Source organism: Dermochelys coriacea, chromosome 5, assembly GCF_009764565.3.
Source record: "Dermochelys coriacea isolate rDerCor1 chromosome 5, rDerCor1.pri.v4, whole genome shotgun sequence".
NCBI classification, from domain to species: domain Eukaryota; kingdom Metazoa; phylum Chordata; order Testudines; family Dermochelyidae; genus Dermochelys; species Dermochelys coriacea.
In genome coordinates this window covers 78,702,322-78,717,287 of record NC_050072.1, presented here as the reverse complement: position 1 = coordinate 78,717,287, position 14,966 = coordinate 78,702,322, and the positions used below count along the sequence as shown (strand labels likewise).

Below are 14,966 nucleotides of genomic sequence, written 5' to 3'. Positions count from 1 at the left end.
CAGCAAATTCACTCTGCCAGCACTTGTGTGTGACAAATGAAAAGCTTGAAGCAAAAAAATATACCAGCCCCAGTTCATCAATCTGACAATTGGTAAACAATATATTTACAAATAATGGAAATTAAGCTGTGCTGGTCTAAACAGAATCATTGTATGCATCAATAACATTTGGTTAGCAATGTTCTAGCAAATTAAAAAAAAAACCCAAAAAACCCCTATTCTGCAGGTGTTATATTCATTGGCATACAAAATTGTAGTCGTTAATCTCCTATACACTGACCTCCACAAACTAAAAATTGATCTTAAAACAGCTGCTCTTGAAACGTTATAAAAAGTAGAAATGAGAAATGTATTCAAAACAGTTTTTAAGCTTGAAAAGCTGAATGTATGATTCTCATCAAATTACTGCAAATATAGGATCATTTAGTATCAGGTTTTCTATGGAAATTCAAAGAAGGTGTTTCCTCTCACCCCCACCACACTCAAGGTATTAATATATTTCTCCCTCACAGCAATCTACAGACAGCTGTTTGAAAACATACAAATCTTACATGTTTTTTCCACTTACGCAAAACAGGTTCTACCTCAACTAAAACTTTGTGTTCAAGGAGCAAAATACAAAATTGAGACAACTTCTGTGACAGACTCTGGAATAAATTCACTTGTGAATTAGTTGGTGGGTTGGGTTACATATAATGGGACAATGGGAGGGAGATGGGTGTAAAATGGGAAAATAATACAAAACAAGCCATATCTTCTTTATATGAGGGAGCAGAAGGTGGCGTATATAGGAAACTATTGGGCAGAATAATTGCACTCATTTTGTTCACTTGCTGAATACCAAAATTGATGCTTAAAGTGCACTCACATAGTAAGATACCAGTCAGTGCGAGTAAGGGTGACGTGATCAGGTCTTCAGAGTTTTCCACCTGTTTGTTCATTAATGGGCACATAAGACTGCAGTATATTTGTTATGGCTGTTACATTGTACATTTGGAGGGAAATTATGGCTTAGTCATGGCAAAATATTTAGTTGTAGATATTTTAGTCAAACTGTATCATTAACAACCAAACTACTCTTGCAAGCATAAAATGAGAAAAATTTCCTGCTCCATTTTGTACATCAATTTGGCATTCACTAAATGTACCAACTTACATGTGGCCAAATTTTGCAAGGCATCCCTATGCCAGTAACTTGCATTATGGGAAGCTATGCAGGTGCAGAAGCAGGTTCTGCAGAACTGCGATGTACCAAACACTACACTGGTGGTAGGCAGAATAGGGCAGGAAGTGGCAGAACCTTGACTCTGCCCCCCACAACGTGCCCAGTGACACTGTTATAATGGCACATTTGACAGCATACACATCTCTGAGTGCAGACCTAATGCAGTTCACTCCTTCCACAAAACAAGAGCGGAAGAGGGATGGAGATTATGAGTCTCTGAGTCACAGCTCCCAGACTGTTCCAAGGACAGTGTGACAGTGCACTGTCCTTTATTCTGCACCAACTGATGCCTCTGGACATAGGCCATAATGAGGGATGAAAGGCAGTGTGTGTTAGAGCTAAAACATCTATTGGTGGGGAAAGCTGAGAGAAGAGGGAATGTTACATGAAGTAGGGGTGGCTCATTTTACATTACTTATCTACACCCATTTTTCATCCCATTAACACACACACACACCATTAGTAACAATAAAAAAATGAGCATCAAAAATGTCAGTTCACTTCCTCCACACCCACATTTTACTACCATGCAACTGAGTCGGTATAAATGTGGTTCTATAGATATGCAGCTTCATAACAGGCTCAATGTCATGAAGTCCCCAAGCAGGCTACGGAATAGCCCAAATTATGGCAGCAGCTTCTGCTGTATAAGTGTCCACATCTTTCAAGCATTTTCCTGTACTGTCTATGACATGACTTAAGTATTTGACAGTTGCCACCAACTCAATGTCCATGCAGATTCATATTGAGCTGGTTATCATCTGGAGCTGGGGGCTGCTTGATAGTAATGGCCAGGGATTAGTTTTAGCCATATGATGAGACCAAAGTGCACTGCTTTTTGCCTGAACAGATTGGTGAATCACAGCAGCTGAGAGCCAAACTGAGCCAATAAGACAATGTCATCAGCGTATTCAAAATCTCAAAGAAGAATGCTGTTGAGCTCAATGCCACCGAACAATGCCTCCTCATGCATATCCATCAACCAATCAATGCCGGTATTGAACAATGACGACAGAACACAGCATTGCCAAACTCCATGTAGATAGGAAAGCATGTGGTATATTTGACATAGAAAAGATTTGTAATTGATTTAAACTCAGTTTTCCATTCTATCAGTGACATTATCTTCCCAGGGATGCTGGGTTGCCTCATCAGATCCCACAAACTAACTCAATGCACTAAATAAAAGGCCTGACAGAAACCTATACAAAGTGTTGTGAATGTCTTATTAAATTCAGCTATCTCAGGGGTTCTCAAACTGGGGATTGCAAGCTGTCAGCCTCCACCTCAAACCCCATTTTGCTTCCAGCATTTATAATGGTGTTAAATATATAAAAAAGTGTTTTTAATTTATAATGAGGGGTCGCACTCAAAGGCTTGCATGTGAAAGGGGTCACCAGTACAAAAGTTTGAGAACCACTATCTCCTCAAAAATCTGTCTCAAGGTAAAGATCTGGTCAACAATGGAACAAACCAGGTATAAAGCTACATTGAGTATCCCAGTCTTTGTCACAAAAGTGGATCGTTGATTTGAGACACTAGACCAGAAGTGAAGATCCCTGGGATCACTAATAGCCTAATGCATCTCTAGTTGTTACACTCAGACATATCATCCTTTTTGAACAGAGGCAAAGTAACACTAGTCATTGGGGATAAAATAAGTGTGCCAGATGATCTGGAAGAGCCTATGCAGCCATGGTACAATAATATTCTCACTGGTCTTCAACAATTTAGGTGAAATGTCACAAACTGAGATTTCAGCTTATGGATTGTGAACTGAATCTCTTCTTGGTTGAAGGAAGATGGCTCTTCCAGAAGTTCCTGCCCCTCTTAAAATGGAAGAGGGACGTTTTAATTCTTGTTGTCTTCTTCTTTTGGTCCATATTAAGCATCAGGACAAGATCAGAAATGAGGCTATTTGAAGCCGAATTCAGCAACTACCTCCATTAGCACTGTTAAGATTTCGATGGCCTTCTTGGAATGCACATATTAGGATGGAAGACCAATGAATTCTGAAATGTGTTTACCAAGGAATGGCTCTACCCATCTGGCAATGAAGTGGTGACAAAAAATTCCCAAATCCAGCTGCAACTGCCTAGAAGACTGTGCCCCATCTGAACCAGACACAGACCTGCCCCGGTGAGGTAACATAGACTAAATATGCAATAAATAAATTACAAGATATAAAATTGAAGACAGTCACATAACAGATTGGGTTCACACAAACAGGTATAAACAAGTGTCTACAGTTACAATATCCTTATACTGCAGCAAAATGTACTACCAAAAGTGTGTTTTACCAGAGTTTTGCTTCAATTATTAACATTATTCCAGTTTTTCTTTATTTGACTTTTAAAATCCATCCCTCTTTGGATTGCAGTGTATCCAAAAAGTTTATTGGAAAGAAGCATTTTACAGTGATGAAAACTATTTGATAATTTTGTTGGCCTTCAGAAATAAATTGATTTCTGTTATTAAGTGTATGGAAAAGCCACAGCAGTTTTTGGTACAGCAGACTGATTTGCTTTTATTTGGACAACAGAAAGACAGCAGCTTTACCCTCAATTGTAATTATTCAATTTAAGAAGATAAGAACCGATAGAGTTATGAATAACCTGAAGACAGAAACTGTGAGGATCATTGGCATAAAACAACAGGAGTCTAGGTCTTTTTGGTAATAAATGAGGATAAAGTGAGAAACCCAGAATGCAAAAACAAGAAACATCAATGATACAACTTTAAGTGCACTGAGGACATCAGTCTCTGCAGCATCATTCCCAATCCAAATGCCACCATATGTTGCCTTCTCATGGTTTCAGAGCAGAAGGGCTATTTTAAAACAGAAAACTAAAAACTATCAAGGGAAGAAAGTCAAAAAGCATCACAAATATTTTCCCATAGGAAAAAAACAACTCTAGTTTTTATTTCTGTACTTGACCTTATTCTGCATAAAGAAAATCACTGAAACACTAGTAAGTTTTGTTTCCTGCAGTCAGCTATGCATTCTTTTCTTATGTGCTAGAACTGGGCAACAAACTGCAATACCAGCAACCCAAATAGCAAAAACAATGACCAACAACATTTGTACTGGTCCATGCTTGGAGTGTCACTCAGGGGTAGATTACTTGATACAGTTTAACACAACAGAGCAATGCTATATATACTGTGAATCATATGGCAAGAGTCATAGTCAGTGCTTCTGCGAACAGGAGAACTTTGCAGCCAGGTGAATCCAACATACCACAGGAGGTGTAAACAATCTTCATAACATTTACCACCAATTTCTTAGCAAGATGAACAAATACAATGCTGAAAATAAGTACGGTGACATTCACTAATGTCCAGTGATGCACCTCCTGATACAACAGATTAACAATGTTTCCAACCAAGCTCATAGCAATCAGATGAGCAAGCAAGTGATCATCTCTGATATGACAGCAGAAAGTTCCATGTTTTTTTTAACTGGTCAGTCTTCTGAAATGTATTTTGCTCTTTAGAAAGGTTTTGGACTTCAAGACTTCCTGTAAAAATTTAATCTGTCTGGTGAGTTGGTTCACATACATATTACTCCAGCCTGTGGATAGAATGCAATACTGAAAAAAGAAAAAAAAAAAAAAAACAAACCCCACTCACAAACCACAGCACTCCGTATGTATGTGCCCAATGGGTGTTTTTATCATTTTATGGGCACTACTACTGTGAGAAAGCACAAGGATATTAATTTAACTAAAGAAGATGGAAATATGACACTTGCAAAATACATAATAAATAAAATAATCTCTCACATACACTGTATTGTAATGAATGCTAAATATCAAATAATTTAGGGGTTATGCAGTTTTGCTAAAAATCACCTTCCCCTTCCTGTTCAGGTCTGAGAAACGTTTTGTCTCCTCTCCAAAATATTAGGTTGTTCTTTGCTACACTTCCCCCAAATAAAATTGATTTATCAGAACTTAAATCTGGTTGCCTACACACACAAAATAAAAAAACAGGCTAAGGACAGAGACAGAGAGAAATTAATAATAAAATGGTAAAACGAAAAAAGGCAATGGGGGAAATTTTATTATCTGGTAGCTTTTGTCAACCAAAAATACAAGTGAAATTTATTTATTTATTACTTGCTGGAGAAACAACTATTACTTAAAAATCTTGGGTGCACTGACCAACTACTGCATGTTTCCTGAGGCTGAAGCTGAAAACTGGAATCCTGCTCCAATTTCCTTTTAAACATCACCAAAAAGCAGAAGAAATGGATGATGTGGCCTCTAGTTTGTTATACTTTTCTTCTGGCTCTCCTTAACCTGGTATCTGCCATTTTCTGTTTTTTGGGAAAAGTGCAGTTATAGTAACGTGGCTTAAAAAACCCACCTATATTTGAGACACCTATATTTTCTTGCTGGAAAAACAAATTTGACATCCAAGTTATCCTTGAACAAGTCATTTTTAAAAATTCTTCCGGTCGGGGGTGGAGAGGCAAGGGGGGGACAAGAAGTTAAGAGGAAAAAGATTTTTTTTTAAAAGTAAAACAGAAGTGGTGGTAGATAATATTGTCCTGCAGAAACACATTATTATAATAATGCCAAGTAAAAAAAAAGCATAAAATAATTCTTTCAGTTTACCTTTTTGATATATCAGAAATGGCAAAAGGATGGCAAAAATAAGTCTCTTTCAACAGCAAAACTCCAAGGGGGCAGAAAGTCCCAATCACAGATATGTCTAGTGCAGGGCCAATCGGGGGGGTGGGGGGGCAGGAGAGCCATTTGGCCTGGGCCTCAAGCTCAAAGGGGGCCTCAGATTTAGACACTTGTTACTTTTTTGGCATTTGATAAGTTTTCCAACTTGTTTTTATGCGCATCCCTATTGGACCAAAATGTGACACACCCTCTTAGCTTAGAGCTGCAAATTTAAGGAATTGCTTCAAGAAATACTTGAACTTGGTCTTTCTGGGGTGTTTCCTAATATTACAATTGCATTGCATATTTTTGTCAGTTTGCCTGCATCAGTGACTTCAGATGAATGAATCTTCAACGTGTTGAAGCAGGTAAAGAACTATCACCGTTCAACTATGGGACAAGAGTGTTTGAATGGGCTCGCCATGCTTAATATCAACTGTGACATTGCACAAAAGCTAGATTTTTCCCTCAATAATTAGTACATTTGCACAGATAAAGGCTAGAAAAGCATTTGTTAAATAAAAAAATATTCAAATTATGTCTCTCTCTTTTTTTGGCGCCTTATTTTGTTTTCATGTGTCGTCATTTTTTATTTTTATTATGGCAAGGGGCCTCAAAAGCTGGAAATGGCTGGGAACTCTCTGGACCTCTGAGAGGACCTGGTCTAATGTGACCTACCACTGCATGCATCTTACTCTTCTTTACGCATTCTGTGTGTTGGTGTGGGTGGGTGGGCGAGAGAGAGACACTGATGGAATGAAGAAAAAGAGGAGTGGAAGGGAAGGCAGAAAGAAAAGAGGAGCAGATACATTGTTCAGTTTCTTGTTTCCTACTCTGGGCAAACTGCAAAAGCCTTGGAGCAAAGGTGCTCTGCAATGCTCCCTTGAGCCAAGCGTATAGGTGAAATGAGCTGCTTCAGAAAAGATTCTCATCCAGCCTTTCTCAGCCTAGAATGGTCTCTAACCCTGCTCTGAGTGAAGGACTAAAACCAAGAGCAGTGAAGGGGGTGGAAAAGGGGGAGGGAAATGACCTTTGTTGAAGACAAAACAAACCAACAAATCACTGATAATCATGGCTAACAGATTTATTCATGGATACAAGAACAATTAAAAAGAGGTTTGCCATCATTTTAACATACATTTGGGTTATGATTTTAAGAAACGCAGCTGAAGGATAAACAGTAAATTACTTTCCACATCTCAAAACTACTGTGCTAGAGTATTTGGGGATTTACTTAAACTTTCAGTCAAATAAAAACTCAAACTTTCTCATTTCTCAAACTTTTGGTTGACAAAAGGCTAGGTTTTCTGAAGTGCACACGTGCAAAAGCTAATATTAAAGATTTATGCTCTAAATCTAGAATGCCATGCCAGTTGGTTTTTAATTAGAGACTGTTACTTTACATAATTATAGGTCTGAGATCAAAAATAAACTTATTGCCCTCTCTTGAGCATTAGATATGTACAGCAGTTCTAAGATAAATAAGATTCACAGACATAGTGGAAGATTTTACAAGGTTTATACTGGGTATACAGTACAAATGAATGCGTGTTAGAAAGCAATGGTTAAAACCTGATGAGTGTCATACAACTTTATCTCATGACTAATATTAAGGCCTGGTCTACACTACAGAGTTAGGTTGATGTAAGGCAGCTTATGTTGACCTAACTCTGTAAACATTAACATTACAATGTTGCTCCCGCTGATGTAAATCACCCACTACTCTGACCCAATAACACCAGCTCCGCAAAAGGTGTAACACTTAGGTTGATGTAGCTATGGCGATGCAGTGTCTCTGTAGACTCTGAGTGTCAAGGTTCCTTCCCCACTCTGAACTCTAGGGTGCAGATGTGGGGACCTGCATGAAAGACCCCCTAAGCTTCTTCTTACCAGCTTAGGTTAAAAGCTGCCACCACCAAAGTGTTATACAAACAACAGGGGAAGTGCTCACTTGCAAACATCTCCCCCCCAAAAAATATCCCCCCCAAGCACTACAACCTCCTTTCCTGGGGAAGGCTTGATAAAAATCCTCACCAATTTGCATAGGTGAACACAGACTCAAACCCTTGGATCTTAAGAACAATGAAAAAAGCAATCAGGTTCTTAAAAGAAGAATTTTAATTGAAGAAAAAGTGAAAGAAAAACCTCTGTAAAATCAGGAAGAGAAATGCCTTACAGAGTAGTCAGATTCAAAACATAGAGAATCCCCCTAGGCAAAACCTTAAGTTACAAAAATATACATTCCATTCAGCAAAACTTATTTTATCTGCCATTTAAACAAAACAGAATCTAACACATATCTAACTAGATTGCTTATTAGCCCTTTACAGGAGTTCTGACCTGCATTCCTGCTCTGGTCCCAGCAACAGCATCACACAGAGGGAGAGACCCTTTGTTCCCCCCCGCCCCCCCCCCGCCTCCAGCTTTGAAAGTATCTTGTCTCCTCATTGGTCATTCTGGTCAGGTGCCAGTGAGGTTATCTTAACTTCTTAACCCTTTACAGGTGAAAGGGGTTTTTCCTCTGGCCAGGAGGGATTTAAAGGTGTTTACCCTTCCCTTTATATTTATGACACTGAGTTACATCATCAGTTGGTTGTCGGCCTCTGGGTGGCTGGGGGCCTCCACTTGTGAGCCCCACATGGGGCTGACAGCTGGGGCCGTCGACCCCTGAGTGGGGATGGGAGGAGAGCTTCAGCTGCCAGCCCCAGGGCAGGGTGTGCTCCAGCTGCAAGTGCCCCACAATGCCCCACACAGTTAAGTAGGTGGAAGTGCTCCTCGTAAGGATGCGTACCACTGACAGAGGGGACATAGAGTGACCTGAACCACTGCAATAACTACCTAACTTAGGTCAACTTTATTTTGTAATGTCGACTTGCCCTTACAAAGGGCTAAGAAAAGATAACCAAGCTTCTTCAGTTTCAAACCAATGTATCAGTAAAAATTATTCTGTTCAGTCTATTCTGAATGGACTTTAAACCCGAGCACCCAATTAAAACTGTTCCAGAAGGCAGATTTTCAGTAAATTCTGGCAGCAGTCAGAAATTATCTGGGACTCTGGATCAAATTAATCCCTGCTGGAACTCTACTGGATTCAACAGAGTACCACTAAGGATGAATTTGGCCCTTTAATGGCAATCTCGGTCATGCGGCTGCTTGAGCCTGAAGCACATATCCAGAAGCACTGCTACAGTGTGTTGGGGGGGGGGAGGGGGCAAAGTACAGTACAGGGGGAACATGGGCTGCAGAGTCCTAATCCAAACCCCAGGGAAGTCAATAGTAAGACTCCCAATAAGCTTTGGATGAGGCTCTGTATAAAACTTTACTCGTAGGAGGTCCAAGTATAGCTTTAAATGCCATACTGAAGTCCTCTTGGAGTTTTGGGTGCAACACATAAAAAGTATATAATCATAAAAAAGAGTATTGGTACAATGCTTAATACAATGAGGTCCCAATACTGATTAAATACTATGGGTTCTATCACAATACAAATGATTATAGCTTGCAGCTCTATTTGTATGCCATGTATATGTATTACAGTTTAATTTTCCCAGTAGGGATGAATTAAACTACACAGAAAAAAAATACAGCACACTTATTTATATTTACATTGTCCTCAATAACTCTAAGGGAAAACGACTGTTTCATCATTAAAGATTTAAATAGACCAGCCTGGGAATGAAAATTCAGAAGTTGTTACTCAAATTGACAGTTGATTTGCAGCTAAAGTACTTCATTTCAGCTTCACGCATTCAGATAAAATGACAACCTGACATACTGTGACACTATTTTGAAAGTAGTAAGTCTAATGAGGGATAGTAGTACTACAATGCAATCTCTAGCATACTGTTCAACCCATCTTTCTGGGTTTTGGGAATCTCACAAGGTTTTTTCTTTTAAAAAAAATTATGTTAAATAACATTGTTTCTATTACTTGTCAAGTGCAATGTCTGGATTTTCTCTCACTGACTAAGCGTCTCTCTTGTACTAGCTTCTTTTATTTACTTTTTTTTCCCTCCCTTTTAAGCAAGCCAAGAAAAATACATAGTACAAGGGGAATTATCTACACAGTCAAATTCAAAATACAAAAGAATAAAAAAGGGTATTTTAAAGACCTTGGGTGAATTTGAAGGAACAATGTATTGTAAGAAAAATGAACTGGGTTGAAAATGATGTAATTGGCTTCACTGGAGGAGTGAATTCTGAGACCAGGATTACCTTATCCCTTATCACATTTATTCAGAAGTTTCCCTGAGTTCAAAAGTTCACAGCAGCCATTTATAATGGTATATTATTTCTGAAGCAAGTCAGAGTGAAAACATTGCTTTTAATCAGCACACAAGTACAATCATTATACAAATCTTACGGATAGGCTGAGACTAGGAATGGGAGAGAGCACTCTGATGTTCAAACAATTAAGAGATGCTATTTAAAAAACAGAACTTAAAAAAACTGAATTATAGCCACAAGAGCCTGCAGAAACACCATGCCTGGAAAGAGAGAATGGAAAATTCTGGGTACGATTCTGCTTCTATTGAAATTAATGGGAGTTTAGCAATGACTGCAGAGGGGGAAAAAAAAAAAAAAAAAAAAAAGACAGGCAGGCCTTGATTGTTTTATGCTGTCTAGCAGTGGGCCCTTTCAGCAAAAGTTTACGAAGAGTTCCATCCAGCTGCTGAGGAGAAAGACAGAAGCTGCGCTAAGGGGTCTCAAAGGAGGTCAAGAAAAGTGTGTGCATGCACATAATCCTCAAGACTTTCTCAGGTATACAAAGCTTCCACCCCACCCATTGCATGGTAAATCCTCCACAACCCTAGCACAGGCATAAATACCAGTGTTGACTGCGAGGCACTGCTTAGCTGAGTAAAACAATGCCTGAACCCTTATGGTATGTACATTCTGTTCATGGCTCTCTACATCTCCAAGCAGAGCCTTCCCACTCTACACTGCTATTTTTAGCAGTGTAGTGTCTCCCTGCCAGAGTCTTCCCCCACCACAGGGAAAGGATCCAGCAGCAGGGAAAGACTTTGGCAGGGGAAGCAATGGAGAAGGGCTCCGGCAGGTCTCCACTGTTGGAGTCTTTCCTTGCTGCCTCCTCCTGCCAGAGCCTTTCACTGCCGCATGTAACTGCACATCACAGTGTGGGCAGACTAATTTTCACTTAGGTGTGTAGCTACACACATTCTATAGGCCGCTGCCAGTAGTGTGCAGTGTAGACATAGTCTTAATGGTTACTGTGAGAGACAATTTTCAGTCTGGATAAAACTTGCATATCTAGAAGCAAGGAATGGGTGTAAAGTATGCTCATAAGGGCAAGATCCTGATGCTGTTACTTATGCTGAGTAGTATGTTACTCTACATACTTACTTAGGGCTGTTCTACACTACGAATTTACATTGGTACAGCTATGTCTCCAAGGGTTCTGAAAAATTCACACCTGAGAGATGTAGTTATACCAACTTAACCCCCAGTGTAGACAGCACTAGCTACAGCCTTTTGGGGAAAGTGTATAACCTACACCAATGGAAAAACCCAATGTATGTAGTGTCCACACTGAAGTGCTGCAGTTGCGCCACTGTACCATTTTAAAGTATAGATATACCCTGACTCTAGAAGTAAAGTATTACTCAATGGGTGAAATCCTGGCTCTGCAGAAATCCATAGGAGCTCTGCCATTGACTTCAATGGGGTGAGATTTTACCCAACATGAGTAGGGAGACATTATCTGACCTTTAGCTGGTGTTTCATAGGCCTTCTCTGCCTGCTTTTCATTACTATTCTTGTACGCTCTCTCGTGAACAAGGTTTTACTGCATATTTTAAATATTTAAAAAGAGAAAAATTCACCTTTATACCTTAATAGGTCATAAGGACCTATTGGGAATAGGACCCTTGGGAAGTCACCTGAGATACCACTGAGTCTACCTGTTCTGTCAACATGGGCCCCCTTTAACCTGTCTTGCTGAGCCAGGCTCTTAAAACCTCCTCTAACATACACACAGGCAGAGCCACACCCAGCTGCAGATCAGCTCTGGGAAGACTCAGCTTAAGGGACTTGCTCCAGCACTCAGCTGTCCACCTCCCTTGGAGTACAGAACCAAAGATATATTATATTTGCCTCTTCCCTCAATATGGAAGAGGGTACGCATAATTTCTCACCCCCCCCCCCATTAGAAATCAGATAAACTGGGTTGTATTATAAACCAGAAATAAATGTATTAACAATAACAGGTGTATTTTAAGGCATTAAGAAGGTAGCAGACAGAACAAGGCAGATTACTAAGAAAATAAAACAGAGTACGCAAACTAAGCTTAATACACAAAAGAAACTAGTTATATGTGAGTTCTCATCCTAAATATGGTTCTAATAATCTTCACAGGCCAGATGCACTTCCAGCCTGGGCCCAGTTCTTTCCTCCTGTTCAGTCTTAGTCATTTCCAGCAGTCATCTTGGGTGGAGTAGCAGGGGAGAACTGACGACCAGGATTACCTCACTGCCCACCCTTAAATAGGATCTGCATAAGGCAGGAGTCCTTTGTTTCCTAGTTTGACCCCCCTTTCCTTATAGTAGAAACTTACAAGAAGTTCCAGGTAATGTTTTAGTATCAGTGACAAGACCACCTGACTCTGTAGGGCCCTTGTAGCCAATTCTTCCCAGGCTGATCCACACATTCACATGAAGACTAAGCTCTTGTACAGTCCATTTTCCTTGTTGATAGGCCATCTGCCCTGTCTGGCTTTTCCACTGTTGTACCTGAAGTGTTAGCAGTGGGGGTCACCCTAAGTAGCAGAGTTTTAATACAGATACATGGTCAATATTCCTAATTTCAGATACAGAAATGATACAGGCACACAAATAGGATAATCAAATTCAGTAAATCATAACCTGTCCAATGATACCTCACATGAGCCATCTTTCATAAAAATATCTGTTATGTCATATTCATATCATAAGCATATTTTCATAAAGAATATGGAATGACACGTCACATACTCCTCTCAGAAAACTTTTGAACTACTAATATATTTTTTTAAAAAGCAGTCAATGTTTAGGCAACTGAGTGAGCTGAATTGTAACATTCGTTTGAAGATAGACCACAAAGTTTGTCAAGTACCAATCTGCATTTGATAGTAATAAATACAATACATTTCCAGAAACACATTTGTATTTCCATAGAGATTTAAGCAAAAGAAAAATCTTACTCAAAGCATTAAACCAGAATGCATGCACTTGCACATTTTGCAATGATGCCTAGAAAAATAAACTTGTTTGTTTTAATTAGTCCTGAAAGAGAAACCAAAAGAGAATGGAAATTAATATTTGTTATTTTAAAACTGAAACAGCATACATGGTTCATGTACTCTGCAAAAGCTAATGCATCGTATGCTAAATCTTAATGAAAGCATCAACATAAATAAAAGATCAGCTGATCTGTTTGAACACAGATGTTTGATTTGCTATATTTGATTAATTTATGTTTGAATTCACTTTGAACTACTACAAGACGGTTAGTTGATAATATGAAATATTCCACAGTGATGTAATGTTAACACACTTACTTTGCTGCACCATAGCTCAAAAGACAATTGTTTCAGCCAGGATGATTTTCACGTCAACTGCATTTGCAGGAAACTTGTATAAACATTTTCAACCAGCTAATTCTTTTCACAGACTTTGAGCCTCATTGACATGCAGATGAGAGCTAGATTAAATGACCCACAATTCTCTCTAAGATACATATATGTATATATAAATGAAGGGAGAGGCCAAACAGAAACTTCATCAGAACACATAACAAGGGCAGAGCGTATGCTTGTTATTATAAGTTGAATTTATAATGCCATTGTTTTCAACAAACTACCAAACTATATCTACAGAGAGAGATGTACACCAGATATCATGCAACTGCGCTTCTAAATTGTGGTGGAACGCAGTTTTGTCTCAAACATAGTTAAAAATATCTGAAAGGTATTAAACATCAAGGAGGGAGATACATTAATTAGGATGGTTCAAGAGGAGGTTGTTTTTTCTCCCCAAGAACAATGGGCTGAAATTAAACCAACCAAACCAAAAAAAACCCCTTACTATTAGAAAAACTTCCCAAGGATGGCATCTATTAAACTGTAGAGTTGTCTCCCTAAGAAAAAAATTGGAAATGCCATAGCTTGACACATTTAAAATGACAGTAGGGAAAGTACTTCTGGACTAAGTGGACATAGAAACATATATTAAAAGCAGTTTGTGTAACCACCATTTAAACAAGCTGCAATTAGGATATGCTTATTTCAGTATGCTCTGCATTACTACCTATATCCTTTTAGACTAGTCTGTCAAAATCAATCAATCAAATAAATAAATTACCATTCATTAAAGCAACTATTACAGTCTTTCCAGAAGTTGTTACTGGTGAACAAATGTTATTTATGGTAAAGATGCCATAATCTTCAGTATATCCCAGCTGGCTCTCAAACATGTTTCTCACACAGTTCTTTAAAAAAAAAAAAAAAAAAACTATAATATAAGGTGTAAGTAGATATAATGGCTGGAAGCTGAAGCTAGACAAATGCAGCCTAGAAATATGGCACACATTTTTAACCGTGAGGGTAATTAATCATTGGAACAACTTATCAATAGTCATGGTGGATTCATTATCACTGGCAATTTGTAAATCAAGACTGGATGTTTTTCTACAAGATATGCTCCAGTCCAAACAGGAACTGTTTTGGAGAAGTTCTATGGTCTGTACGTTTTTTTTCAGTAGTGTAGGTTCTGACTTCTGTCTATTGTAGTCTTTCTCAGAGGTCAGAGTAGAAGATGATCACAGTGATCAATTTCTGGTTTTATAATCCTGAGTCTATACATATGACAGCGATTGTGTAATATATGTCCTTTCAAGCAACTTACTAGTTAAATGAAAATAATCATGCTTTTACCTTCCTCATCAAACATCTTCTGTTACAGGTACATAGCATTGTTGGTTTCTGGCCTATCTGCACAAGTTCATCATTTCACAAATCTATAAATGATTTCTTGAAAACCTTCCTTAGGACCCCACACCGATGAAACTC

General features: G+C 38.8%; 1 protein-coding gene and 1 pseudogene across 5 annotated transcripts in view; both read right to left on the bottom strand.

Moving 5' to 3' along the window:
• The window catches only part of LOC119856274 (synuclein alpha interacting protein), a 104,755-nt gene that overhangs the window by 63,325 nt on the left and 26,464 nt on the right, over nt 1–14,966 (bottom strand). The window lies entirely within an intron of this gene.
• LOC119856294 overlaps nt 3,801–14,966 on the bottom strand; it is a 28,144-nt pseudogene continuing 16,978 nt past the window's right edge.